Source organism: Humulus lupulus, chromosome 4, assembly GCF_963169125.1.
Source record: "Humulus lupulus chromosome 4, drHumLupu1.1, whole genome shotgun sequence".
Taxonomy (NCBI): domain Eukaryota; kingdom Viridiplantae; phylum Streptophyta; class Magnoliopsida; order Rosales; family Cannabaceae; genus Humulus; species Humulus lupulus.
In genome coordinates this window covers 126,467,779-126,495,354 of record NC_084796.1, presented here as the reverse complement: position 1 = coordinate 126,495,354, position 27,576 = coordinate 126,467,779, and the positions used below count along the sequence as shown (strand labels likewise).

Genomic DNA, 27,576 nt, shown 5'->3' with positions numbered 1-27,576 from the left:
CTAACCAAAAACGACCAGCGCTCAGTGTTCTATTGCCGCCCTTGACTTATAAGTCAACACTTTTCAAGGAACGCTCAGCACTATTGTCGTCCTTAACTCATATGTTAAGTCTTTCTCAATCAGATAATGCCGATAGGCATTCATTATATAACAAATATCCAGATACATAGCATTCATCATGCTTAATCAATCAATCACAGACATAATCATAATCATGCACATTCTTAGGAGCCTGAGCCCTATTCATATCCCTGTTTAACAATCTGGGCCAAGCCATAATCAGATGTATCACATATTGGGTGCAATTTTCTTACCTTTAGTCCAATCACAAGTTAAGAATGAACGCCCCTTGAGCACAATCCTGGTTCCGAGCCCCTAGAGACAATCTAGTCACAACCATAATATAGAATCCCATCAATCATGAGCGAAGAAAGGCTCTCGGATAGAATCCTAACCTTCGGGACATCGAACTTTACTATTTTGGGTTGTAGGATTCATCTCGAGCCTTTAGGTTTGAGTTCCCGTCACTCAAAACCAAACATGGCCAAAAATTCCTATGCGGGTCACGACTTGACCCTGAGGGTCGTGGCGCGCCTGCTCCAAACAGAGCTCCTATGCCCTACGTTCACATGGGTTGCGACACCCCAAGAACATGGTCACGACACGACCCTACGGACTTAGAATTTCCCCTATTTTCCTAAGCCAATTTCATCCAAATTATTCCCAAAATCATAATTTAAACCCCCAAATATTATCAACACATTAACACCATCAAAACCCAAGCTTAACTCACTCAAATTGCCCAACAAATACAAAATTCAACTTAGAGTTTCAAAACTCAAAAACCACAAAAAATCAAAGCTTAAACCTTAAATTATAGCTTACCTCAATTGAAAATACAATTCAAGGCTGGCCCTTGATTAAATCCCCATCTCTAAATCCCTTCCAAGCTCACCAAAAGCAAGACTTTACTTCAAAATTCCTAGAACTTCTAGGCACACCAAGTGGAAGGGAAGGTAACGAGAGAGAAAGGGGAGAGAGCTGCTGTGTATTTCAATACTCTGTTTTCATTTTGAGGATTTCCTTTTGTTGAAGGAAATAGTGACTAAGTCACTACTTTTAGCTCAAAATGACCCATATGCCCTTTTGCTTAAGCCTTCCCTCTTATGCCCTCAAGGGTACTTTTGTCTTTTGTCACATATCTCGTTAATCATAATCAACGTCTCAAAATTCCCATTACACCAAAATTGTCACATAATTTCTAAATAATTTCCCATTACCCAATCAATCTCGGTAATGTACTAAGTTACAAAATTTTTCCTAGGCTGACCTTGAGCCTGATATTTGACCTCGTTGTGACTTTCCCGCTAACTTGCTCCATAGGATCGCCTCGTGACGAATAACCCAAATGAATCCATATAATAATGTGGTCTCACACATATATCACATATCTGCACATATACTCCAAATATACCCATAACAGGCCAAATTGTGAAAATTTCCCTTCTAATGAGAAATAAGCCCTAAGCCTTATTAGGAACTCTGGGTCGTTACAATAATGCTTAAGGAATCTTTCATACAATAATTCCCATCTGTTTCCATCCTTAGGCTGAGCCGATACTAGTGCCATTATTGTCAAAACATACGAAGCAGCGTTCCCTGACGGAACCACTGTCTCAACCACCTAATCTCTTCCTCTTGTTTTTGCAATCTTGCTTGCATGCCAACAAACATCTGGTGCCAATTCCAAATGGTAGATAGAGGGTTCTGGCCCCGACTATTATTTGTAAACTAGATATTAACAATTCCTGGTCCAATTGACTACCTTGGATACATAACTTCTAAAAAAAATTGTAGTTAATGAATCAACCTATCAGGCATGATAATCATATCAAGAATTATTCCACAAGCAGGGCCAAAAAACACAATAACCACATACAATATGCATACCAAATCACAATTCTATCACATTCATGCATCAATTATCAAGCCTTACTCCCACAAAATACATTTATATACGTCATGTTCGATATATCAACAAGCAGAGATAGGGAAATTTAGATAAGCAATTAGACAAATATTTCACTTAATACCAACCAACCCCGAGTCAAGCTTGTCTTTCGCAACGAGCGTACATGTTCGGTCAATCTCTAGGAACCATAAAGCTTGGCATGCTCTGATACAAAGTTTTAACGCCCTACTACCCTAGAGTCATTACCATGTGGTTTCAAAATGTGTATTTAATTGACTAATCGAGGTGTTATACCTGTAATTAGATTAATGTAAAGACTCATTTAATAAAACTTTCAAATAAATGGTTTAAAATATTATTAAGATCATAAAAAGAGTTACATTGGGATCCCAAAATATCGTTTATGAAATATTTACAATTAAAAAATTACTGTACAGTCGACCTAAGCGACATAATAAGACATTATACCGTGCTCCTTAAAAGTACTCGAATCGTGGCGGCCAGGTAAAGCAAACATGTACCCACCACTCCATGCCCTCCAACTCATGGTTTATCGACCTTTTTGCTACCCTTACTTGCACCATAGAGAACCCCATGATAACTTATTTCAATAAATGCATAACTAATCAAACACAACAGATAATCCACAAGTTTCCATTACAACTCACAATAGCGGCCTAACTCGTCAATGTGCGTTACCAGACACAAAGTTCACAGTCTTAACCGAGCGGGCGAGTATGACACCCTTAGATGTCCATGCCATGGAAGCCTGCATTCAGTATGCTTAATACTGATCCTAGCCCTTGCTAGTCCTGACCTTTGCCTTTCTCAGCTGTTGCTGATCCAGACCCTTGCCTCTCAGTCATAAACATATATACGACATACTAGTTAAATACATTTATGTATAACGCTAAGCACATTACAAAAATAAATAATCAGGCCTTGCTCTACTCTACGGGTGATTAGTGCTCAAAAATATCATTTTATTAGTTTTAAAGTTTAAAATTAATTAAGTTTTAATTAATATTTTCATGGATTTATTGCCATATGTTTTATATTTGAAAATATTAATTTTGATTTAATTTGTGGTTAATTTTCAGGAAATAAAATGTATTTTTGACACAAACAAAAAGAAAGAAGAAAGAAAGAAATATAATTGAAAAGAATGATGATAAAGTGGTATTTTTGACAAAACTAGGCCCAAAAAGGAACCCAGCCGCCAGCCAAACAGCCTATGGCTATTCCCCCCACGCTGCCATATGGCAGCTTGCCATTCGTCCACCCGAGCCGAAGCCGAGCCGAAGTCACACCGTCTGACACCTGCCACCTGACGCCGTCTGACGCGCTAGTGCCCTGTCACCTACCACGCTCCAGCCGCGCATCCAACCAGAGCACGCCACCTCTCCCCCTGTTGCCTGTCATGCTCCCCACGCGCCCGACCAGCCGCCTGCCACGATCAATCCTTTGTCTCCCACGGCTGAACACCATTTTCTCCACTTTGCACCTATTTTGCAGCCATTTTTTCCACTATTTTGTACACGGTTTTACATGTTTTTGAGTCATATTTACACTATAAATAGAGTTCCAAATGGGGTAAAATTGCATCAGATTGTGAAGGAGAGTAAATAGTATTGTTGGAGAGAAAAACATTTATTTTTCCTATTTTTCTTTTACATATTTGTGAGTGAAAACAATGCCTATTTTAGGCTAAATTCTCTTAGGGAAAGGCTAGAATGAAGTTCATGTGTTTACATTATATTCTTAATATATTGATTCTTTATTTTGTTCTTTATTTCCTTATCTCGGTTACAATTAAATTTATTTTCTTCTAATTTTTATTCTAAATTTATTAGTGTCTTTTACATAAGTCTAGTCATGATCTTCTTATGTAATTTAGGCTCTTAATTTAATTTAGGATATTTGTTATATTATATGCTTTTTACTGCATTCTGCCATTGGTATTTTGTCGCTCTAAGGTATATAATATGATAGGTTTTTAGAATTAGAAGTTAGTATAATTTAATTAAAGAACATATTTTAAGGTGAGCTTTATTATATATATTTTCCAACTATAATTAATGGTGTAGAATTATAGTTGAGTATAATGAATCAATTTTATTAAAATATATATATGTTTGCATGAATGAAACTTATGCCTTCCATATTTTCTTTCTGATTCTAGTTCCTCGATTCTATTCATTTAATGTTTATACTCTTTTTCAAAGTTACATCATTTCAAAGTTTATTATTTCTGATTTACTAATCTTCCTTTTTACTTGTATTTTATCTCTCTGTGAATACGACATAGCCCGATTACTACTGCGACCGCTTAGGAATTTATTGGGCGATATCAATTTTTGGCGTCGTTGTCGGGGAGGTAATTTTACAATTAAAGGTTTGCCTAGTAAATTAATTTTTTTTTCTATATATATAAAAAAAAGTAGTATAATTTTTAATTTCTCTTTTATTTTATTTTTCCTTAGTAGTTTTTTATTTATTTATTTTATTTATTCATTTCTTTTTTTTTTAATTTTATTTTCTAAATTTAGGTTTTTTCTGAAAAAAAAAGCATAAAATTTTATATAAAAAAAAATCAAACAAAGTATTGAGAACATTTGTGTAATTTTTGAAATTAGTAAAAACCAAACTTGTTCTGTCTTAGAAAAATTGGTTCTTAAATAAGGTCTGTGTTAGCGTTACCCTCCAATCTTTTCTAAGAACCTCGGGGAGTTCTAGAAAAGCTCTTGGGCCTAAAGTGGTACCTTGGTAGCCTTTCCAATTGGCTTGCGAACATTTTGGTGTATACTTATTACATTATTACACGCTTGCACTTATAATACTTACAAAATAAATATATATATATTTATGCCACGAAACAAAGACGCACTAGGGAGATTTGTGAGACAACAAGTAAAAACTTTAGAAAACTCTCCTAGTTCGTCATTTTCTTCCATTCGTTCAAACACTCCCGATTCACTGAGACTTCCTGAACCACCCATGATGGCTCATCAAGATGAAGTCCAACCAAGAACGCTACAGGAATATTTACATCCTACCCGTACAGCCACACCTTCATGCATAATTTATCCTAACAATATGCCAAATTTTGATTTCAAACCCGGCATGATTAACCTCTTACCAACCTTCCATGGGTTGGAAAATGAGAGTCCGTACGTGCGTATACGGGAATTCAAAGAGGTGATGGCTACATTCAACAACCGAGCTGATGTCACCAACATTGTGAGATTGAAATTCTGTCCTTTCTCGCTCAAAGACAAAGCAAAAAGCTGGTAGTATTCCTTAAAGCCTAGATCTATCGGAACATGGGATGAAATGACAAAAGCATTCTTTGCCAAATATTTCCCGCCCCATAAGACTAGCAGCCTTAAGAGGAAAATCTCTACCTTCATCCAGAAAGACCATGAAACTTTCCATTAGGTCTGGGAGAGGTTTAGAGATCTGATAAATCAATGCCCACATCATGGATACGAAAGCTGGCATCTGATCAGCTATTTCTATGACGCTCTCACAACCGGACAAAGGCAATTCGTACAAATGATGTGCAATGGCGAATTCCTTCAAAAAGATCCCGATGAAGCTTTCGAGTACCTCGAAGATCTTGCTGAAAAGTCCTACACATGGAATGGAGCGAGTCCTATGGATAAGCCACGATCAACTGGAATCTACCAATTAAGGGAAGATGACAACGTCAAAAGCCAAATTGAATCATTAAGACAACAATTCGAGGCTTTCAAATCTCAAGAAGGTAGAGGAATCCACATGGCTGCAAAGGTAGAGACACGAGATCCATGCTTCATATGTGGAGGAACGGAACATCAACTGCAAGAGTGCCCAACTCTTAGTGAGTTAAGAGGAGGAAATGAGGAACAATGCAATGCTTTAGGGGATTACAAGAAACCTTATAACCCTTTCTCAAACACTTACAATCCCGGTTGGCGCAACAATCCAAATTTCAGCTGGAAGGATTCGAACCAAGCATCTGGAAGCCAATGGAGGTCTGAGTAGCAACAACCGCCAAAAGCATACATTGCTCCTCAAAATAACATGCAGTCAAGTAACTCTCTTTAGAATACTTTGCAAATGCTTGCGCAAACTCAAATAGCCTTAACTCAAGAGCTCAAATCTTGTTTCACACAAATGGTAGAGGAAATGAAGGACATGAAAATCCAAATGACAAAGCTAAACACTACTTTGGAGATTCAAAAGCATGGGAGACTTCCCGCTCAACCTCTAATCCATCAAAAAGGGCAACACATGGCACAAACCTCCTCCTCTGCAGATACAAATTTCAAAGAGGTTAATGCCATCACTACTCGAAGTGGTCAAAGTACGGTTTCACCGTTAACTAAGACAACGAGTAAGTCAATGCCTACTCCAGATGATGATGTGCCAATAAGCATTCCAGTAAAGGCACCCTTTCCTCAAGCTTTGAAATCCACTGGAAAGGTACTGGAAAATCATGGTGAAATCGTAGACCTTTTAACACAAGTGAAGATCAACTTGCCATTGTTGCATGTGATCAAACAAGTGCCGGCTTATGCCAAGGTAATCAAGGATTTGTGAACCGTTAAAAGAAAGCATCATGTCAAGAAAACTGCATTCTTGGCAGAACAAGCTACCGCGGTAATTGACTGCAAGACACCGCCTAAGTACAAAGATCCTGGTTGTCCCACCATCTCATGTCAAATTGGGGAGCAGGAATTTGGTCAAGCCCTTCTAGACTTAGGAGCAAGTGTAAATCTCATGACATATTCAATATACTTGCAATTAGGTCTAGGAGAACTCAAGCCCACATCTTTGGTGTTACAACTGGCTGACCGATCAGTTAAGAAACCTCGGGGAATAGTAGAAGACGTTCTGATTCAAATTGAAAAACTCTATTACCCTGTTGATTTTCTCATCTTGGACACTCAATCTGAAGTGAGTATAGAGTCCAAAATTCCCATAATTATCGGTAGACCTTTCCTCGCAACAGCAAATGCACTCATTAACTATAGGAATGGTCTCATGAAAATCTCTTTCGGGAACATGACTCTAGAAGTAAATGTTTTCCACATTGGCAAACAACCACCTGATAACGATGAGTGTTTCCAATCCTATTTGATCGATACACTTATTTCGGAAGAGGTCGAATTGAAATACACTTCTAGTCATTTTAATCACCTCTTCCAAATTTCAGAAAGTTATGAGCCCGATGAGTCTGCCATCAACCCTGAAATCGTCAAACACTCACAGGCTAAAAGAACCATGTTTTGGAATCCAATCTTTGAGGAACTCCCTCAAGATCGAGAAACACCAAAACCATCTATTGAACAAGCTCCTCAACCAAAGTTGGCATAACTTCCCGAGGGTCTTAAGCATGTTTTCCTAGGAGCTGACAACACTTTTCCTGTCATAATATCCTCCAAGATCGATGCCACACAAGAACGCCAACTCATCAATGTGTTGCAAGAACAAAGAGATGCATTAGGATGGACGATAGCTGACATCAAAGGTATTAGTCCTTCAATTTGCTCCCATCACATTCAATTGGAAGATGGGGCTATACCGCATCATGACCCTCAAAGAAGATTGAACCCAACGTTGAAGGAAGTAGTAAAGATTAAAGTCTTGAAACATCTGGATTCTGGCATAATCTATCCTGTTGCTGATAGTAAATGGGTCAGCCCAAATCAGATTCTTCCCAAGAAATCAGGGGTAACAGTGGTACAAAATGAAAAAGGGGAACTTGTTCCTACCAAGGTCACAACTGGGTGGCGCATGTGCATTGATTATAGAAAGTTAAATGCAGCCACCCGCAAAGACCATTTTCCACTTCCATTCATCGATCAAATATTGGAACGTGTGGCAGGTCATCCTTTCTATAGTTTTCTCGATGGTTATTCAGGGTATTACCAAATCGAGATTGCCTTAGAAGATCAGGATAAGACCACATTCACTTATCCTTTTGGTACTTTTGCCTTTCGGTGCATGCCATTTGGCCTGTGTAATGCTCCAGCCACTTTCCAGCGATGCATGATGAGCATATTTAGTGATATGATCAAGAAATGTATGGAAGTATACATGGATGATTTGACAGTCTTTGGAGATTCCTTTAAATCAAGCCTTCTTAATTTAGAGTCTGTGATTAAACGTTGTAAAGAAAAGGGCTTGGTACTCAACTGGGAAAAGTGTCATTTCATGGTACCATCAGGCGTAGTCTTGGGGCATGTCATGTAGGAACGAGGAATTAAGGTTGATAAATCAAAGATTGAACTCATATCAAAGCTGCCCACCCCCAAGACTGTTAAAGACATTCGATCTTTTCTTGGGCATGCAGGATTCTATAGGAGGTTCATACAAAAAATTTCGACAATTGCTCGCCCTTTGTCAAACCTCCTAGCAAAAGATGTTGTGTTCATTTGGACACCTGAGTGTGAGGAATCTTTCCGAACGCTCGTTGCAAAACTCACTTCTGCCCCTATCATTCAGCCACCAGATTGGAACTTATCGTTCGAAGTCACGTGTGATGCTAGCAATTATGCTATAGGGGCCGTCTTAGGTCAAAGAAGGGAAGGGAAGCCCTTCGTTGTCTATTATGCTAGTAGAACTCTTAACAGTGCTCAAATGAACTATTCTATCACTGAAAAAGAGTTACTTGTTGTAGTATTCGCACTTGACAAGTTTTGTTCCTACCTAATTGGTTCACCTATTACAGTGTTCACGGACCATTCCGCCTTAAAATACCTCCTTTCCAAAAAGGATTCTAAGGCGCGTTTAATTAGGTGGATGCTTCTGTTACAGGAATTTGATCTGACCATAAAAGACAAGAAAGGAGTTGAAAATGTGGTAGCGGACCACTTATTTCGTCTTGAATTTTTTGATTCCGCTGATTGCCCAACCATTCGAGATGACTTCCCCGATGAACATCTCTTCTCGGTCACTAAGTTGCCATGGTACGCTCATATCCTCAATTACTTAGTGACTGGCGAACTTCCAACTGCATGGAGTGCACAAGATAAACGTAAATTTTTGGTTAAGCTGCGTAACTTTTATTGGGACGAACCATATCTTTTCAAGTATTGCCCCGACCAAATTATGAGACGTTGCATTCCACATGATGAAATTTGTAGTGTTCTAAACTTTTGTCATAATGAAGCTTGTGGTGGTCATTTTTCTAAGAAAAAGACTGCTGCAAAAATGTTACAGTGTGGTCTTTATTGGCCCACTTTGTTCAAAGACACTAACAGTTTCTGTCGATCATGTGAAAGGTCTCAGAAATTAGGTGCCCTGTCCCGATGACATATGATGCCATTAAACCCAATTCTTGTAATAGAAATATTTGATTGTTGGAGGATAGACTTTATGGGACCATTTCCACCTTCTTCTGGCTACCTTTACATTATTCTCGCCATAGACTATGTCTCAAAATGGGTGGAAGTTGTGCCTTGTTGAAATAATGATAACACAATTGTTGTGAAATTCTTAAAAGAAAATGTGTTATCTAGGTTTGGCACAACTCGTGCTATCATAAGTGATCAAGGCACCCATTTTTGCAACTAATCTTTCGAGACCTTAATGCAAAAATATGGTGTAATTCATAAGGTTGCATTGCCTTATCACCCACAGACAAATGGCCAAGTTGAGTTAGCCAATCGAGAAATTAAGCAAATCTTAGAAAAGACGGTTAATCATGACCGCAAAGATTGGTCCTCATGACTTCTCGATGCTCTCTGGGCATACTGCACTGCTTACAAAACTCAACTTGGTATGTCTCCTTATAGGCTAGTATATGGTAAAGCCTGCCACCTTCTTATTGAGCTAGAACACAAAGCTTATTGGGCAATTAAAAGCATAAATTTTGACCTCAAGGCAGCAGGACTCAATCGTAAGCTTCAGTTCTTAGAAATTGAAGAATTAAGAAATGATGCTTATGACAACTCTAGGATCCACAAGGCTAAAATGAAAGCGACCCATGACAAGCAGATCCTAAGAATTTGAGCCAAACCAACGAGTGCATCTTTATGACTCTCGTCTGCATATCCACCCTGGCAAGCTGAGATCAAGGTGGACTGGCCCATATATTGTGAAATCTATCTTTCCCAATGGTGCTGTTGAGGTCATAGACCCAACTAATGGGAGAGAATTCAAAGTAAATGGCCAGCGACTGAAACACTACATAGAGAGGGTGACCCAGCCTGAAGAAGTCACTATCGTGGAACCGGTTTACCAAGTCTGAGTAGTGTTCCAAATTGTTTGTACATAGGTTTGTTTTCTGTTTATTTCCCTTTTGTCATTTTATTTTATTTGTTATAATTTTGTATTTTTCAGTTTTTCATGTTTTAGAGAATCAATATTTGCTCTACCACTTGACGCTCGCTATCCAGGTGTTCTCTTTCCCTGCTCTTTTACATTTATTATCTTTTGAGACATTGAGGACACTGTCATATTTTGGTTGGGGGTGGTGAGCATATTCATGCACGTTCATGTTGATTTTTGTCATATTAATATTTTCACAATAAAAAATTACTTATTTATTTTTGCAAAATGTTACTTTTGAGTCAATTTTTGTTATCTGTATTACTAAGAGTTTCTCTAGAGTTACCTAATGCACATGCCAATTGTTGTGGTAAGATGGTTGTTACCACATATTTGCTTATAAATTTTCCATGTTTAAGTAATTCATTCTTTTCTGTGAGAAGTGAGACTTGAGAAAACAACTTTTAAATTTTTATTGATTCTTAAAGATGGTTATAATTATTTGGACAAGGTATTGTGGTATGAATGGATGATGTTTTAGGGATAATATTTTCTATAGACAAATCTTATTAGAGAGCCTTTTATTATGTTGTGCATGAAAATGAAAAAAAAGAAAGAAAAAAAGAAGAAAAAAAAATTGAAAAAAAAGGAGAAACACACAAGAGCAATATTTCTATCATTTTCAATTATGTTGTCTCTTGTGTCCAAAAAACAAAGTGTGTTTATTAATTTCATGTTTTATTTTATGGCTCTTAGAATAAATGTAAAGATTGTCTATTTAACTTAAAAATCCCAAAAAACTGGTTTTGTGGTACTCTTTATGGTGGTTGTCCAAATAGTTTATTTCCTATCTTCGTTTCAATAATTAGTTAAGAGTTTGTCCTAAATATATACCCATTTGATGAGTGCTTACTTCTTTTCCAACTCCATGAGTGATACCCTTAAAATTTAAATATTTTCAATTACATGAGAGGTTAATGGAGTTGAGACTTTTACTCGGCATAATTTCGAAAGCTTTTTATGTGCTATGGTTTGCGGTAAGAAGGTTCAAGTTTGGTGCACACACTCACAACTCTGGATTTATTCGAAGTAATTTTGATACCTCTTGTTGACTTTTTACTGACATTTTGTGTTAATACTTAAGTTCTTTTATAATTTTTGACCGGAAATATCTCATGTTGACATTTATCATTTCGCTTGAATTGCTAGAGACTAGCAATAAGCTGGTTGGGGTTGTGATTAGTGCTCAAAAATATCATTTTATTAGTTTTAAAGTTTAAAATTAATTAAGTTTTAATTAATATTTTCATGGATTTATTGCCTTATGTTTTATATTTGAAAATATTAATTTTGATATAATTTGTGGTTAATTTTCAGGAAATAAAATGTATTTTTGACACAAACAAAAAGAAAGAAGAAAGAAATATAATTGAAAAGAATGATGATAAAGTGGTATTTTTGACAAAACTAGGCCCAAAAAGGAGCCCAGCCGCTAGCCAAACAGCCTATGGATGTTCCCCCCATGCTGCCACATGGCAGCTTTCCATTCGTCCGCCCGAGCCAGCCTAGCCGAAGCTGAGTCGAAGTCACACCATCTGACACCTGCCACCTGACGCCGTCTGATGCGCCAGTGCCCTATCGCCTGCCACGCTCCAGCCGCGCATCCAACCAGAGCACGCCACCTGTCCCCCTGTCGCCTGCCATGCTCCCCACGCGCCCGACCAGCCGCCTGCCACGATCAGTCCTTTGTCTCCCACGGCTGAACACCATTTTCTCCACTTTGCACCTATTTTGCAACCATTTTTCCCACTATTTTGTACACGATTTTACACGTTTTTGAGTCATATTTACACTATAAATATAGTACCAAATGGGGTAAAATTGCATCAGATAGTGAAGGAGAGTAGAGAGTATTGTTGGAGAGAAAAAAATTTATTTTTCCTATTTTTCTTTTACATTTTTGTGAGTGAAAACAATGCCTATTTTAGGCTAAATTCTCTTATGGAAAGGCTAGAATGAAGTTCATGTTTTACATTATATTTTTAATATATTGATTCTTTATTTTGTTCTTCATTTCTATATCTTTGTTACAATTAAATTTATTTTCTTCTAATTTTTATTCTAAATTTATTAGTGTCTTTTACAAAAGTCTAGTCATGCTCTTCTTATGTAATTTAGGCTCTTAATTTAATTTAGGATATTTGTTATATTATATGCTTTTAACTGCATTCTGCCATTGGTATTTTGTCGCTCTTAGGTATATCATATGATAGGTTTTTAAAATTAGAAGTTAGTATAATTTAATTAAAGAACATATTTTAAGGTGAGCTTTATTATATATATTTTCCAACTATAATTAATGGTGTAGAATTATAGTTGAGTATAATGAATCAATTTTATTGAAATATATATATGTTTGCATGAATGAAACTTATGCCTTCCATATTTTCTTTCTGATTCTAATTCCTCGATTCTATTCATTTAATGTTTATACTCTTTTTCAAAGTTACATCATTTCAAAGTTTATTATTTCTGATTTACTAATCTTCCTTTTTACTTGTATTTTACCTCTCTGTGGATACGACATAGCCCGATTACTACTGCGACCGCTTAGGAATTTATTGGGCGATATCAACGGGCATCGATAGTTCTTGAGTCCCAAGAAGATAGCATATGGAAATCCTAAGCACAATCCCTTTCCCTAAGCCCTAGCGGTATAATCTAGTCACAAGCAATAACGGTAACTATTAATCACTTACACTATTTAAGAGCTTCAAGGTATAGTTCTAGCCTTCGGGATCTCGAATTCTACTAAAATGGGTCATAGAGTCCTTCCCGAGCCTTTAAGTTTGAGTTTCTGAGCTTAAGAACCTTAATTTGCCAATAATCCCTATTTGAGTCACGACGCCCCTCCCAAGCGTCGTAACCCTCTACAAGTCAATGAACCAAACCCCACTTTTCCTTGGACATGCATTGTAGCGCGCCCTACTGAATGCTGCAACGCTAAGGCGGTTCAGCAAACCCCTTTACGGTTCTGAGTTCAACAACAACACCTCTCTTGCATTTTCCTCGAGCCAAAATCACTAGAATTTATTTTAAACATACACTATTTCCAAAATTAAGCCTCTACACCTCAATACTACACTCAGAGCAAAAGAATCATTTGAAATACTAACCAAAAACCTTATAGGAACTAAGAATTCACTAAGAACATACAAAATATAAAAACCTAATAAAAAACTCACAACATAACTTCATATTACCTCAAGCTGAGCTGATCCTAACTGTTCCCCTAAGCTTAGAAGCTTTCAGAACCCCTGAACTTCAATCTCCCCAGAAAACCTTGCCCCTTAATTAAGAGATTGGTGCTTCCCCCTTCAATTTTCCAAAAATCTCCCAAAGAGATTGAGAGAGAGAGCAACGTGAGTGAGGAAAGACTCAGAGTGTTTGATACTTTCTGATGGTTTCTAATTGTTTCTCAAGGTTTCCTAAGTTATCACTTGGCACCTAAAGGTCCAAAGTGCCCCTAGATCACAACTGGCTCTTTATTACCCCCAAGAGCAATACCGTCATTTTACACAATGCTTGCTAATCCTTGAATAGTCCTATAAATTCTTAATTAATCACTAAATACCTTCCTGTTACCTAGTATATCCCGAATACTCACTAGGTTTCTCAAAATACCCCTACGCTCACCTCCAGCTGGGTATTTAACCCCGTTGTGAATATTCCGCTAATCCGCTCATTAGTTCGCCTCAAACCACACATCTCCAATGTATCCCCATAACACCGAGGTCTCCCTCATAATGCATACATAATATAAATATACCCTCAACAGGCCAAAAATTACAAATATGCCCCCATTTACAGAAACAGGTCCACATGCATATTTACTACACATATACATGCATAACTATTCTAATACCATATAAATTATTTATACCACATAATCCAAAATAAATTCATATAATTCCACATATGAATCTGATTATTCCCTCCTAGCACAGTAATAAAGGCACTCAGCCTTAATAGCAAATTTGCGACGTTACACATGGGCTACGACCCATTTTTGTTTCCCTTATACTTATCTTTCCTTTTTATTTTTGCCCTTGCAGCAAAGTCAATTATAACTCGAAGATTGAGTAGTTTGACAATTTTATATTTTTAATGGTAGTTTCGTTTATGCCGAAACTTCTTTCTCAAAATCTTTATGCATATTTTCTACCTTTATCATTTTTACTTAATAGCAATCTTCAAATTTCTAGCTCGAAATACTTCGATCATTCTACAAAGTACTCTGCTCTAATATGTGTTTATCTATACAAATACTGTCATGCTTAAGCTCAAACTTCCACGCATTCATATATAGTTCATTCAATTGCACATTTTCGACTTCGTTATCCTCAAAATCGAATATTACTTTTACCACTTATCTTCGTTTAAAAATAGTTTTCCGCATGTAATCTCGTTAGTCTAGTTATTTATTGCTTAATTATAGTAACTTTTTCTCATCCTCAAGTATGGTCTCGAGGTTGCGAGATCGAAGCTTATTTTGCAAAAATTTCCAACTGTGTCTCGACTTATAAATTTCATTGGTTTATCTTGAATTCCAACTTTTAATCATGTCTATCACAGTTTGCTGGTTTATTCCAAACTTGTTTAGTTCATGTCTGGTTAATAATTCATACACTGTTGATATTTAATTCATGCCTGGTTCATAATCCATACTCAGTTAATGACTCTATTTTTATTAACATTATATTTTTTGGATTTTATGGTATGATTGTATACCACTTATGCCTCCTTAATATACTATGATTGTAAATCTTAGATTATTGAATTTTGAGAGTTTGCAAAAAAAATATAACGATAAAAATATAAATTGGGATAAGACTCTTTACTTAATTGATGAAAAATGAAAATTAAGTACAAGCTTGGTTATAACAGAATAAACATCATTTCTACATTAGTGGTAATGAGGTCGTAGATGTTTACCATTCCAAGCTCATGGAACCAATTCCCCATTTAACCTCACTAGATTATAGACACCATGTCAGATAATGGACTCAATTTGGTAGGGTCCTTCCCAATTAGACCTGAGCACGCCTACAGAGGGGTATCGTGTGACCAAAAACGCGTGTTTGAGCACCAAATCTCCAAATCCAAATTTTCTGTCCCGAACCCTTTTGTTGATGTAGCCCTTTGCTAGTATGCAGGGGTTTTAAGTTGGGCTTTGTATCATGTTTCTTCATTTAGGTCTAGAGTTTCTTCGAGTTGGGATTAGTTTGAGGTCTGGTTGTTTGCTTCAACCTCAATAAGCAGCATGCTTCGCAACCGTAACCCATGGAGAAAGGGTGTGGCTTGTTGAGGTTTGAGTTATTGTCCTGTAAGTCCATAGGACTTATGGTAATTCTTCTAGCCATTTTACTTTAGCCTCTCTAGCCTTTTCTTAATGGAGCTCTTCAGAGTCTTATTCACAACTTCGACCTGGCCATTTTCTTGTGGATGGGATACTGAGGAAAAACTCTTGATTAACCCATTATTCTCACAGATTTGTGTAAACCGTTCATTATCGAAATGGGTTGTTTTTTTTGATACTATTTTCCTTGGTACCTCGTATCTGCAAAATTATACTTTTTACCACAAAGTCCAAGACATTCTATGTGGTGACACTACTTCAAAAACTACACGATAAGTCGGTTAAAAACTGACTTCTGAATGTTCATAAGTCGGTTGGGAACTGACTTCCCATGAAGTGACTTATGATGTAAAAACATTGTAGGTCGGTTGGCGCCAAACTGACCTCTGGTGTAAGACATGGTAGGTCGATTGCACACCGACCTCTGGTGTAAAACAGGGTAAGTCAGTTGCAAACCGACCTCTGATGTAAATCATGATAGGTTGGTGTGGCACACCGACCTCTAGTGTAAAACAGGGTAAGTCGGTTCCCAACTGTCTTATGGTGTAGACATCTATTGCCAATTTTAGTAGAACCGACTTATGGTGTTTTTTATTTTTCATCAAAAGTGTATTATGCCAAAAAAATCCTGTTTTTTATACAAACAAACTTAACAAAACAAAACATATATCACAGTAATATAAAATACTAAAATTTGAATTAAATATCCAAAATAATGATGAGTCTTAAGTTAATTACAAAATTACTCATATAAGCAACAAAAGTGTAAACTATAGTTAGACAACAAAAGTGTGTGTATCTCCAAGAAAGTCTAAGTTATTCTAAGTATATCTCCTTAGAAGTCTAAGTTAACAAAAGTGAGTAGACCTATGTAGTACTCATCAAATCCATAATGCATTGCGCTCATTCTTCACGTACTTCATTGATCTCATCCTTTGTGTAAGAGTTCTTCCCGCCACACTAAAACAAAATTCCTTGCGTGAGTTGAATTAATATACTTAATCTTGAGGTATTGCTATAACTTTAATAATAAATATTTTCACTTACTTTACTAGTTAGCCATCACATTGAAAACTCATTTGTCATAAAGTCTTTCATCATCCTCATAAAATAGAATCCACATTGTACTAATTTTGATGGTTGACGAGGACACTTAATAGTTCTCTACGCGACTTCCTTAATTTTCGCATTATTTGTGCGCAAATGTTTAAAGAAATTATGCAATAAAAACATAAACATTTATATGTTATTAATTTTTAAATGAATTTAAGAGTATATAGTTAATTGGTTAGATTACTACCGAGAAATGAGAGATTTAATTTCATCTGGTGGAATATTGTCAAGAGAATCTAGGAAATAGCACAATTTGTGATCAAAATCCATTATTATAAGCATTCAATGGTTTCTAACAGAAACACAAAAATATTTCATTATTAATATTATATATAATCACTAACAAAATACTAAAAGTAAAAAACTTACCCCTTATGATATGGCAACAACAATATTTGACCCGGATTTGAATCAATCATACGCTTTGAAACCCATTCCACTCGTTCTTCGTCAGTGGATCCAACATTTGATAACCAAATTGGCTCAACAAAACAAAAAAAGTGACTGATCTCTCTTTTCACTAATTGGAAGTATAAAATCCTACATAAAAAAATTATATCTTTGTTAAATTTATAAAATAAGTTATCTACAAACTTATAATGATTTTAAAAATCTTTGATACCTGATATATAAAGATATACATGATGGTCCAATCTCATCCATTAAGCCAAAGTGGACAATATCTTCTTTTGAGATATATAAATCATTCTCATGACCTAATATCTCGAAATCCATCGGAACTTTGACCATGAAACTTGGCTCCACATACTTCACAGTAGTTAATAAACACTTGAGAGAGTGAGGAACCCAACTAGGAATCTTGAAGAGTATCGGGGCACTAGCTTTACTTGACACTACTTCATTTTGACTAGGAAGTCTTTGGGAAGGATGAGACTTGTCTTGTGTCATTGGGGCATTAGGTATTGGTGAACCATTTCTGTTTTGCTTCTTTGTTTTCTTAGGTAGCTTCAACATGAAAGTAACACATGTTAGTCTTGAAAAATAATTTAATCACTAAATATAATTATTTGTTAATATCTTACCAAAACACGCAAGTTCTCAACCTTCCATTATCACCGCAACACACAATTTTAATCTCAGAACCTACTGTACTGTGGATGAATATTTAAGATATTCAAACTCCTCTAATAAGAAAACATACATACCTCTTGCAATCAACAATAATCAAGCAAAATAATTAACTGGAATTTGCATGAACATTATGGTTAATGATACATTAGTTAAGCATTGTCAGACTGTATATATATAATATATTATATATTAAAAGAAAGTCAAGCATGAGCAGGTTTTGTATGTGTTATTATAATGATAATTGTATGCCAAGTGTGACCATTCCTTTATAAATCTATAAAGTTTAAACATAAGATATGATGTGTAATGTGTATAAATGTTGCTAATATAGGAAAAAGACAAAACTGTAAAAAAATAAAAATTTCCTTAAAACTGTAAAATTGAAAAGAAAAAAATGTTTGACCGTAAAAACGTAAATTTTTAGTGAAAATTAGTATTTTAGGTAAAAATATATATATATTTTTTAAAAAGCCCAAAGCACTCTTTAATTATAATTATCTTTTTGATAAAGCCCAAGAGCACTCTTTAATTATAATTATTTTCTATGTATATGTGTGACATCAACATATTAACCAAATATATATATGGACAGTATATAATTTGGGTCAATTTCTCCACTTATTAATACAAAAGACAATTATAAAGTTGTGATTGTGAAACAGAATAATATATATACTATAAATTTGATATATACTATACTATACCATGCACTGGCTAGGTTATATACTATACTATACCTATATTTGAAATGAAACATATAGGTCAGATGAGTCAGACAGACCCAACGGTTAAATCAACATATCTTATCTCTTTGCTATGCTCAAACACCCAAAAAAACAATGACAATATCATAGTCATTTCTTTCAAAATTATTTCCTAGAAAATTTGACTAATTAATGTGCCTAATATGCATAAAAAAGAAACCTTCTTTTAAGCTTCAACAATGGGTGGTCAATTTAAAAGCTGGCGTGGCAGGAATTAAAGTTATATAAATATATATATTTGCAATTGTAAAGTAATATTAGTTACTCATGTCTCAATGTGAAAATAATCCCATGCATGCAATGGTAAATCGTAAAGGTCTTTCTTTCACCTTAAATACCAATTCAGATGGTGGTTGCACTTGTAGTTTATCAATCTAAAAGGTGGTCCCCAAACAGAACACAGTCCATTAATAAATAATTAAATATTTATTTTATTTGCTTAAGTTTCTCTAGAAACACCAGTACTAGTACAAAGTATCATAACCACATAATATATATACGCAGATAAATATATGAATATATATATGTACCACCAAGAAGACCTTTATAGAGAAGATGCGCACACCACATTAGGCAAATGATATGATGCTGCATTATTTAGATTCTAATGGAACAAATTGTGTCATTGCAAAGCCGATAGATAGATAGTAAACCATTTGGAATTTTTCTGCTTTGCTTAATTTCATGTCCAATATTGTTCAATTGCCTTTTATTGTTTGTTTATAATATATATATAGTATTTGCGTTTGTTATCTTCATGTGTTTACCTCTTTTTATCTTATATATTATTCTGTTTTGTTTCATTTCAAAAATGTTGCTGTGATCAAAGAAAACCATTCGGATCCACATCAGCTCTTAGGGTACTTCAGAGGCATAAGAGAGGTGTATCTTTCACTGCCAACATCATAAACAATTCTAGTGATCAAAATGTATAAGCTACTACTTCAACTAATATGGGGTGAAGTTTTCTTTTTATTTATGAAAAAAAATGTACTGATGAGTTTTCCTTTTATTTTAATTCAATTCGCTTTGCTATGGGACTTGTTTCTGTTGTTTATACTTTTTTTTTTAGGATTTTATTCATTGTTTTAGGAACCTAGTATTCAATTTCCCTTGACTTTTGCAAGAACTATACTTATTTTCATGAACTTAAAAATCTTAATGGAGCATTATCGTGACTATGAAAAGTTTAAGCAGTTGTCCTGAGTTGGGTGGTGGCTTGGCTGGTTTCTGTATTTTAGTGTGTTGTTGGTAGTTGCAGTTCTGGGTGGATCTTGTGGTTTGCTTCCACTAACGATCAAAATGTATAAGCTACTACTTCAACTAATATGGGGTGAAGTTTTCCTTTTATATTCATTCAATTCACTTTTATTGAATTGAATGATCAAAATATTTGACTGGTGTGGACTGACTAAAACTGCATCTTTGTGTAATTTAGAGGAAACGTTTTTTTGGGTTCTTGAAAAAGACAAGAGAGGAGCAAGAAAAAGCCTGTGAAAATTTTGTTGATGAAGAACGGGCCGGAAAATTTTGGGGTAAAAATTCAGGCAAGCTGAAACCGACCTCAGAGAACCAAAAACATCTAGATTGCTCCCAATTTCAACATAAATATATACACAACCCACGACTCCCATTTATATATGATATATATATATATGAACAAATATATATGAAGAGACTTACCCGATAGAACTAGAACCAGCTTTCAGCTTCGATGTTTTCTGTTTGACAAAGAAAGCTAATAATACACTTTTACTACATATAGGGGCACATACAATTTATCGATTTTGGTTATCAAAAGACCTAAAAGCTGTCAAAGGTTTGGACCCCTCTAACACATCCTGCAAAAAGGGACATTATATTAAGTATTTGATATTCTCTGTTTTGAAAAGAAAATCAGGAATAAGGGGATTTGGAAGACAAATAGTATGAAAAGCAATATCATCTAATATCAAGGATAAGCATTCCATACACCTATAACAAATTTCAATCAAAAGATATCAATGAAAAAAAATCACTCTAATATACATATCAACTGAAAATTATGTTCTTTCACAAACTAATAATAATCATTCTTTTACAAAAATGTAAACATGTATTAAGGAACCTAGACCTCCATTTATTGCGAGACCATTTTCATCATTTGCGAAAGAATAAAATGGGGTTGAAGAATCAGGCAGAAAATCTTATACAACCGAAGCCCATTTATACTACTAGGTAATTTGACTGGCAATGCTCTGATCTACATACCTACAAGACGAAATGCCGCAGAGGATTCTCCAAAAATTTTGGTCTCCTCGGTGCTACAAATAAGAAAACAACCCATTAAGGAATTAAAATAGGGAGCAGGAGCATCAAATAAGAAAGAAAAATGCACCGATGAATTTCAAAAGCCATTGTAGAAGCTTTTTTTAACAATTTCTCATATCAAAATTTTCACTCACCTTACTGGAGCATGTAAGGTCCCTTTTAAAGTAGTCTTCGTTTTTGAGGAGGCTAAATGCCAGGAAAGTGTTTTTGATGCAGGAGAACCTTATGAATTAAACAAAAACAATGTGAATAACATAAACACATTTATAGCAGCTTAGAACTGGAATGCAGATATTTGGATCAACTGGAATCTATACTTGAGGGCTGAAGATAAGCATACCATATACCTATAACAAATTTCGTTTGGGTTGCTGGCAGAATGAAGTAGAAGAAGAAATAGAAATGGCGAGGGTGTATACATTGAAGAAGACGCGAGATACTTAAAAAAAATTGGCATTTATTTTCAATGCCCTAATTTTTACATGGCAAGTCGGTTCATTAGCAAGTGACCTATAATGTAACACCATAAGTCTCTTCTACAACTGACATATGAGGCAACATATTAAGTCATTTGCCACATAACCGACCTCCCACGCCCTTTAAAACATTATTAAAGAGAAACTCTAAATTATTTTATAATTTTTTTTAAATTATAAAACTATTAAATCATAATATTTTCTTAGTTCTACGAAGTAAATTATTATTTTTTAATTCCAAATAATTAGTTATATATATTTCAAAAATTATAATATAAGTAATATTAATAAATATATATTTTTTATACTTATTTCATACCCAAATAAGTTATATGTATATATATGTATTATATAAATAAAGTAATATATTTTAAAATTCAAATAATGTAAAATCAAATTAGAATATCCTCAATAATACATTTTTATAGTGACATGATAAGTATATATTTTTTTATACTTATTTCATACCCAAATAAATTATATATATGTATTGTTTAAATAAATTAATATATTTTAAAATTTCAATAATATAAAACAAATTAGAGTATCTTTAATAATATATTTTTATAATGACATGGTAGGTCGGTTCTACACAACCGACCTACCATGTCACATGAGAAGTCATTTCCCACACAACCGACCTACTATGTCATCTAAAAAATTATTAAAGAGATACACTAAATTATGTTATAAAGTTTTTTATTTTAAATTATAAATATTTTAAAATTAAAATATTTTCTTGTTTATAAAAATAAAATAATTTTTTTTAATTACAAATAATTTATTAATTTATTTATATCTCAAAATTTAAAATATATGTAATAATGATAAGTATATATTTTTTATACTTATTTCATACCCAAATAAAATATATATATATGTATTGTTTAAATAAATTAATATATTTTAAAATTTAAATAATATAAAAAAATTAGAGTATCTTTAATAATGTATTTTTATAATAGCATGGTAGGTCGGTTCTGCACAACCGACCTACCATGTCACATGAGAAGTCATTTCCCACACAACCGACCTACCATGTCATCTAAAAAATTATTAAAGAGATACACTAAATTATGTTATAAAGTTTTTTAATTTAAATTATAAATATTATTAAATTAAAATATTTTCTAGTTTATAAAAATGAAATAATTTTTTTTAATTACAAATAATTTATTAATTTATTTATATTTCAAAAATTATAATATATGTAATATTAAGAAGTATATATTTTTTTTATACTTATTTCATGCCCAAATAAATTATATATATGTATTGTTTAAATAAATTAATATATTTAAAATTTCAATAATATAAAACAAATTAGAGTGTCTTTAATAATGTATTTTTATAATGACATGGTATGTCAGTTCTACACAAGCAACCTACCATGTCACATGAGAAGTCATTTCATACACAATCGACCTACCATGTCCTCTAAAAAATTATTAAAGAGATACTCTAAATTATTTTATAATTTTTTTTTATTTTAAATTATCAATATTATTAAATTAAAATATTTTCTTGTTTATAAAAATGAAATAAATTTTTTTAATTACAAATAATTCATTAATTTATTTATATTTCAAAAATTATAATATATGTAATATTAATAAGTATATTGTTTTATACATATTTCATACTGAAATAATTATATATATGTATTGTTTAAATAAATTAATATATTTAAAATTTAAATAATATAAAAAAATTAGAGTATCTTTAATAATGTATTTTTATAATAGCATGGTAGGTCGGTTCTGCACAACCGACCTACCATGTCACATGAGAAGTCATTTCCCACACAACCGACCTACCATGTCATCTAAAAAATTATTAAAGAGATACACTAAATTATGTTATAAAGTTTTTTAATTTAAATTATAAATATTATTAAATTAAAATATTTTCTAGTTTATAAAAATGAAATAATTTTTTTTAATTACAAATAATTTATTAATTTATTTATATTTCAAAAATTATAATATATGTAATATTAAGAAGTATATATTTTTTTTATACTTATTTCATGCCCAAATAAATTATATATATGTATTGTTTAAATAAATTAATATATTTAAAATTTCAATAATATAAAACAAATTAGAGTGTCTTTAATAATGTATTTTTATAATGACATGGTATGTCAGTTCTACACAAGCAACCTACCATGTCACATGAGAAGTCATTTCATACACAATCGACCTACCATGTCCTCTAAAAAATTATTAAAGAGATACTCTAAATTATTTTATAATTTTTTTTTATTTTAAATTATCAATATTATTAAATTAAAATATTTTCTTGTTTATAAAAATGAAATAAATTTTTTTAATTACAAATAATTCATTAATTTATTTATATTTCAAAAATTATAATATATGTAATATTAATAAGTATATTGTTTTATACATATTTCATACTGAAATAATTATATATATGTATTGTTTAAATAAATTAATATATTTAAAATTTAAATAATGTAAAATTTATATTTGTTAATATTACATTATAATTATATTTTATAAATAAAAATATTTTAATTTAATAATATTTACAATTTAAAATAAATAAATAAAAATTTGATAAGAGTAGTGTCTTAAATAATTTTTTAAAGGACATGTTAGTTCGATTCTGTGTCATTACACAAATATATTGTTAAAGATACTCTAATTTGTTTTTACATTATTAAAATTTTAAAATATATTAATTTAATTTAATTCATTCATTTATACTACAAAACATTATAATGTAATATTAATAAATATAAATTTCTTACAATCATTTAATTTACTAATAGCTTACATATAGATATATATATATATTTATAGTTTAAATAAATTAAAATATTTTAAAATTCTTATAATGTGACATGATAAGTCGGTTCACATAGTAGCGACCTACCATGTCAGCAAGGTAGGACATGGTAGGTCGGTCCACATAGAACTGACCTACCATGACAACATGGTAGGTCGGTTTTGCATGAACCGACCTATTATGTCTTCTACAAGCATGGGAGGTCGGTTCTCGCACAACCGACCTCCCATGCTTACCTTGGACATACATGATAGGTCGGTTCTGTGTAAATCGACTTATGAACATGTGTTAAGTCGGTTTAAGGAGAACCGACCTCTCATGTCCGATGGCTGATGTCCGAATTGTAGTAGTGTGATATTGGCTAAAGGTTCGGCCTTAGTCCACGTAGTGAAGTAATCAATAGTGACTGCGACTTATTTTACTCCCCCTTTTTCTGTTGGTAAGGATCCTATGAGGTCGACTCCCCATACCGTGAATGGCCATGGGGAGCTCACCATGGTGAGCTCGGTCTGTGGTGCTCGCGGGATTCAAGCTGTACGCCCTGATTTTCCCACGGGCTGATTAACGAGCTGAGATACGGCATAATCATGACTACCACGTGGACATCCCCAAGACCGGAGCTGCCATCATAAGATCCTACCTCCTTAGCTCGAGGTAACCCAAGGGTTTGCCAAGATTGCTTAAGGACTGAGTCTGGACTCTGAAGGCCTCATGTCGAGGTAAGCATCCAGCTCGTGGTACGAGCTAGAGTTGGAGCTGTGACCTTTTGTAAAGTCAACCACGCAAGGTAAACGTGCATATATCAGACATCATGTGTCTGATATATCCTTGACTTCTCGGACACGCAGCGTGAACGTGCGTATTCAGACACCCACGACTGGGTTGGGCTGTGCGACCCATTATCCCCTTACCTATTGATTTGACCACACTTATGTGTCAGGTTTAGGAATTAATCATGAATGTCACAGAGTTGACATGATAGGTAAGAAGGTCACGGGATGACCTTCTTACCAACTCCCAGGTGCCTTCTCCTATAAATATGGAGACCCTGGGAGTTACAAAGGGTTGGATTCTATATTGTAAAAAATACCCTGTAAAAGAATACCCAGTATATAGCAATAATACTGACTGGTGGAGTAGAAGGATTTTAACCTTTGAACCACCTAAAAAACGTATTTTGTGTCACCATCTCATTTCCAAGATCATTCATCTATTTTGGTTCAACATAAGCATTAATCCCTTCCTCTTTCTTTTCTTAATTACCTGTTGGCGAAGAACCGCGTCAACACTTTGGTGCTTTCATTGAGAGCAAGTTCGATTGGTGCTGTTGCAAACATCCAACCATGGTGACTACTCAATCCAGACACGGTAACGAGACAGAACAACATGATGGGCAGGAGACTCATCATGTCGCCATCCCCGACGAACAAATTCCTGAGGTCCAACAGCGGCCAGGAAAGCAGCCGGTGGGCCAAGATGACACTGGAAGTTCGGCGCCCCGGCCACCTAATCCAAACCCAGGTTATTACACAGCTGTGGAGATGGAGAATGCTCAGCTGAGGAGCCAGCTAGCAACAGCTAATCAGCAGATCAAGGATGTGTTGGTCCGACTACCCCCTCTTACAACCGACGCTAACGTCAGAAAGAGGCAAGGCGACGCTCATAAGTCCCGCCGGGGTAATCGGTCCAGGCATAGCCACTCGGACAGACCTCCGACATCCAACTCCATTCCTTCATCGTACCATCGAGAGGCAAACTTCAGAGAAATGCCTAGAGCCGAACAACAGCAATACAGCCGTTCGGTCAGAACTTCAACTCCCAGCTCCCAACCAGCCTCGAGCGCGCCCAGGAGAGCTCGAGGAAATTACAGAATGAGATACGGGGAGGGCTCGCAACATCAGCCCATCCCCAACAGCCGTCTTGCGCCTCGTCCTGATCGCCAGACGCGGGACCCGCAGGTTGGCAGGGCAGAGAGGCCCCCACCTAACCTCATCTGTCCTGATGGAACCAGGATCGCCTCTCCAGTCAGGCATCCTCCCTCTCCAATAAGATATCCATCTCCTCTTCGGCCCGTCCGAGATATTCTGGCCTATGGAAGTAGAAGGAGAGACCCGCCTTCTGCAGGGCCCTCCCGTCGTAGCAGGGCGCCGAGAGAAAGCCCAGATCCTCACCGCCAAAGACGGACTCTGAGCCTCTCTAACGGGAGCTACTGGACCGGCAGTCGTCGGAGCGACCTCTCTGGCGAAGACCTGCGCCAGCGCTTAAGCTCGGTGCAAAGTCCTCGAGCCACCCAGGGGGGCGACCTGCGAGATTGCCTTAACTCTCACAGAGGAGAGCCAGTGGGAGGTGGTAGCCATGCTCGTTTAGGGGGAACCTTGTTCGAAGTACGTAACGACGGGAATGCCCCAAATAACCTATCTCAAGATAGGAGGGGCAATAACCCGCCAAATATGTACAGTGGATCCGGAGTTGTATAACAACCCCAGAATAACCAAGGAAATCAGGACCAAACCCTCAAGCGCCTAGCTCAGATGGAGGAGCTGATGAGGAAGCTCCTGTCGGAGAAAGAGAAAGATGAGTATGATTCTGGGGACGAGATGGAGCTCTTCGCCCCCAGCATAGCAGCAACGGCTTACCCACCTGGTTTCCGTATGCCGCACCTGTCTAAGTTCAATGGAGACGGAGATCCGTCGGATCATCTGGGGATGTTCAACACCCTGATGTTGGCCCACAACATTGGCCCCGAGCTGAGATGTCTAATCTTTCCCTCCACACTGACTGGACCAGCCAGGCAGTGGTTCAAACAAAGAAAAAGGCAATCAATCAGCTCCTGGAAAGCATTCTCGGCTGATTTCAAAAGGGCATTCCGAGCCTCCCAGGCCACCTGCGTCAAGGCCGATTCTCTGGCCAACGTGAGGCAGCAGCCCGACGAAACTCTGAAGGCTTACTTGAGCAGGTTCGCGAACGTCGCTGCTCGGGCCAGAGACGCGGATGACAACTCCAAGCTCATGGCCCTGAGAACTGGAATCCTCGTCGGAGGGGAGATCTGGAAAGATATACAAAGGAAGGGAGTTAGCTTGGTGAACGAATTCCTTAATAGGGCCCAGGAATGGATCAACCTGGAGGAGGCCGAAGCCTCAGCTGCAGGAACCAGACAGGTCCCTGAGCAGCCCGCTGGAGTGGGGACGGAGGTCGTGGCAGCGACCCAAAATGTCACACAGAATAACTAGCTCGGTGGAGGCAAAAGAAAAGGGAACGGCGAGAACGGCCAGCACGGCCCAAAGAAGAATAAGTCCGTAGACAAGTTTAAGCCCGTCTACGCGACTTATACTGAGCTCACCCAGTCTAGGGAGA

The 27,576-nt window shown here is 35.5% G+C and overlaps 1 non-coding gene across 1 annotated transcript; it reads right to left on the bottom strand.

Moving 5' to 3' along the window:
• Positions 1-5,353: 5,353 nt before the first annotated feature.
• LOC133833442 (small nucleolar RNA R71) lies at positions 5,354-5,460 on the bottom strand. The gene has a single exon (XR_009892821.1). It is a non-coding gene; the product is annotated as a small nucleolar RNA R71 (small nucleolar RNA).
• Positions 5,461-27,576: the final 22,116 nt, after the last annotated feature.